This window comes from Vicia villosa, linkage group LG6, assembly GCF_029867415.1.
Source record: "Vicia villosa cultivar HV-30 ecotype Madison, WI linkage group LG6, Vvil1.0, whole genome shotgun sequence".
NCBI lineage: Eukaryota > Viridiplantae > Streptophyta > Magnoliopsida > Fabales > Fabaceae > Vicia > Vicia villosa.
The window spans coordinates 2,035,315-2,039,352 of NC_081185.1; the positions used below are offsets into that span (position 1 = coordinate 2,035,315).

General features: G+C 27.3%; 1 long non-coding RNA gene across 1 annotated transcript; it reads right to left on the reverse strand.

Moving 5' to 3' along the window:
• Window positions 1-2,227: 2,227 nt before the first annotated feature.
• On the reverse strand, window positions 2,228-2,997 carry LOC131611118 (uncharacterized). Its single transcript, XR_009286762.1, has 3 exons — window positions 2,924-2,997; window positions 2,553-2,602; window positions 2,228-2,442 (listed from the first exon to the last, which is right to left on the reverse strand). It is a non-coding gene; the product is annotated as an uncharacterized LOC131611118 (long non-coding RNA).
• Between the last annotated feature and the right edge of the window lie 1,041 nt (window positions 2,998-4,038).

Below are 4,038 nucleotides of genomic sequence, written 5' to 3' on the forward strand. Positions count from 1 at the left end.
ATATGGAAGGTGTAAATCTTGTTATTTGCTTACACTACAATTTATTATTAAATATTTTAAAAATAGGAGTGAAATATTCCTACAACTATTACAGATAAGGAATGTTATAACTTGTAGGAATTGAAAACTTATAGGAATGGCTGGAGAGCGACCTTGGAGTTCCACTCTGCTGCAAATTAAACAAAAGAGAGTCCAAGTAAAAAATAAATAAAAAGATTAGAAGGAAGTTATTTCTTTTACTAGCATTTTAAAAAATAAATAAAAAGATTAGAAGAAAGTTATTTCTTTTACTAGCAATTTTAAAAAATAAATAAAAAGATTAGAAGGAAGTTATTTCTTTTAGTAGCAATTTTAGCAATAGCGTGTATGAACCTCTATGATAAATAATATTAATTCAACATGATTAAATTAAATGACAAAAATTTAATATTTATATATACGTTAACATTCCACTCTTTTGTTACAGTTTCATAGTTGTAAAACTTGAAGGGAAAAAACTTTTTTGTTATAGTCTCATAGCTATAAAACTTGAAGAAAAAAACGGAAAGAAAAAAATGTTTTTGGTTGTACTTTGGATTGTTTCAATGGCGTGGATGAGTGGAACCAATGGTGATGGGACATGAAGGTACCAAATGGGCTTTACTAGTTAATGGTTCAAAAGAATTTTCAAATTATAGGCATCAATCTAACGTATGTCATGCTTACCATGTGTTGAAAGATGGTGGTCTTAGAGACGAAAACATCATTGTAATGATGTACGATGATATCGACGACAACTTTGAAAATTCATATATAATAGACGCTCTATATATAATAGACCAAATGGCCCAAATATTTATGTTGGTGTTCTTAAGGTAGGGGTGGACAACGGTTCGGTTCGGGCCCAAAACCTGGAATCGGACCAACCCACGGGTGGAAAGAGTGGACCCTATTTCCGACCGTTTTACCTGTCGGTTTTTTCGGGTTCGGTTTTGAGCGGTTCGGTTTATTGAGTCGGTTTATTTCGGTTAGCATTTGGTTCATATCAAATGTTTGGCCCAAATTCAAAATTCACATATTTTTTATTTACAATGCTCATTTATTGGGCCTTATATTAGGCCCATATCAAATTACACACCTTTCATATTAAGAATATTTTAACCTCTGTTTTAGTCTTTCATAAAAACAACAATATTTTTTAATTAGCAATTAAAATAAATTTATCTTCTAAATATTTTTTAAAATTATTTTAAAACTAAAAAAAATAAAGTAAAAATACAACATTCAATGAAATTAAAATCTAATATTATTACAATTTCCAATAATATTCACTAAATATTAAATATAGTCTCTCCCTTCTTTCTTGTGGACTCTTAGATTACCTGTCAAATTAATTACAAGTGATAATAGTTAATAATACTTTAACAAATAATAAATTAATAATAAGGGACTAGAAATAGACAAGAAATGATAAAACTGACAAAAACAATAAACTGTAAAAAAGTTCTATTCTTCCTCCTACTGGATTCATGCAAAATCCTGTAAAAATTCATCCCTTTTAAATCAATTGCTATTTAAGTGTAATTAAAAATTAAAAACCTGTGACAATAACCACAATCTTAATGCTATTTAAGTTTAATTATAATTATACATTAAAACTCATATTCAACATATTAAAACCATAACTAATTTCTTATAATCAATATTTGATTTTAATCTCAACATTAAAATTCATAAATTCAAAATTAATCATCCATTCTTATAAAAAAAACAGATCCAGATCTAGAAATATTAAAGACAATTCAAGTATAATAACCAATATAAACCAATTGCGACAAAATTATGCATATCAGAAAACAACTATATGAAAGAAGAATCACAACCTTAACAAACAAAACTTTAAGATAACATTTCAAAGGTTAATTTCAAAATCATAACAAATATTACCTTAACATTTCAAAGGCTAATTTTTATATAACATATTAAGCCACACAATTGTATAAGCTAATTTTGGCATGAAAAAGCCTTTGTTAATAGTTGCAGTAAATGAACAAGAAATTTTGGCATCTACAGGCCTTTGTTTATATAGAGTTGAATTCTTAATAACAAAATCATCACAGGTATAATTAAGAAACATTTGGAGATCATCTAACAAATTATCACAGTAGTAATCAAAAAGTATTTGATAAACATCAAGATTACCTTGTTGATGTTAAATCAACCGTTTAGAAATGTCTTCCACATGTGCAATGAGTTGTAGGAATACTTTAACCTTGAAAAAAAGCATAGAAGTAATAAGACACCAAAAGTTAGATTCATCTTGTATAAGAAGATCACCCTATAAATGAAGGACACAAAAGTTGAACTTTGAAGAAAATCTCTCAAAAAAATTACCTCAGAGTAAACATGCTACTATGAAAATCAATGGTTAAAATACCTAATAACATTGTTGGAGAGGTGAACCTGTTAAGAAAAAAAAAGTGAACTTGTTAAGAAAACTATGCATGTTGAATAGAAAAAATTGAATAAAGAAATGAAATTAAACCGTAAAGAAAGCTATTCACAGTTTATACCAATTTTTAGAGTAACCAGACATGCAAATGAGACTTGCTAAACCCTGAAACTTTAATACACAAAATATAAAAAGTCAGTTGAAAACATACCTTAATCATAATTTTACAACAATTTTTTTATTATTGGTTTAATAAACATTCAATGTTCATGGTCTGTTATAACCTCAAGAACAAAAGAAATTGAGGATGAAATTTTAAAGAAGCTATGGAAATTCAAAAGTTGTTACATTTACAAACTACAAATCTCTTCATGTTTTAATGGTTTCTTTGATGTGTTTTTAAAATGCTCAAATGCAAACACCTAATCTGCATATAAAATAAAATATTAAATACTACCTTATTCCTAAAACAAAATATCAAACTAAACTTACAACAAATCATATTTGCTGAGAGTTCCTTTTTGAAGGCCATGTAATATGTGAAAACTCCAATCATCTTTCAATCTGCAAGATCAAAACACAAACATTTTTTAAATACAAAACCATTATAGTTCATCAGATCCAAACATTACATATTATAAAATCTTAACCCTAAATCACTTTTAGAGATAACAAATCTTACGGTTCATTAACACATGATATAATCTTATAGTTCACAAAACATAAATGCTAAAATATTTTTTTGAAGACAAACAATACAAATCTAAAAACTCAAAACCTAGTTTACTGTCAGAGTAACCCAAACTATAAAGAAAAACCCTAACTTTTGATGGATTGCATGTATTCATTTTGGTAGAACAAGATCTTGTAGTTTCAAATCAGTTCAACATGTGATGATATACCGTGCAATAATAAACATGGCAAGATGAAGATGAGAAGACCGTGAAGGTAAATTGATGGTGAGATGACGATAAGAGAGGGAGGCACAAGTGAGAAGAAGAAGAAGAAAAGGGAGGTGAAGAAGTGTTATACTCAGCGGCGGCGAAAGAAAAGAAAGAGAGTGAAGAGTGATAGAGAAAGTGACATTAGGGATTACTGGTGGCCATCCAAATAAATATGACTATTAAATAATATTAATACTAAAATCGGTCGGGTTCGATCACCGATGGGCTCAACATTTTCATCCGAACCGAACCGATTTAGTCCACTAAAAACCGAATTAATAACCCGTTTGACCCGTGAACCCGTAATAATCCAATCCGAAAAAGTTAATTAGGATAGGATCGGTCGGTTATTCACGGTTGAACAAGTTTTGTCCAGCCCTATCTTAAGGTATATATATATATATATATATATATATATATATATATATATATATATATATATATATATATATATATATATATATATATATATATATTTTAAGATATATATATCTTAAGATATATCTATCATATCTATCTATCTTAATATATATATATATATATATATATATATATATATATATATATATATATATATATATATATATATATATATTAAGATAGATAGATATGATAGATATATCTTAAGATATATATATCTTAAAATATATATATATATATATA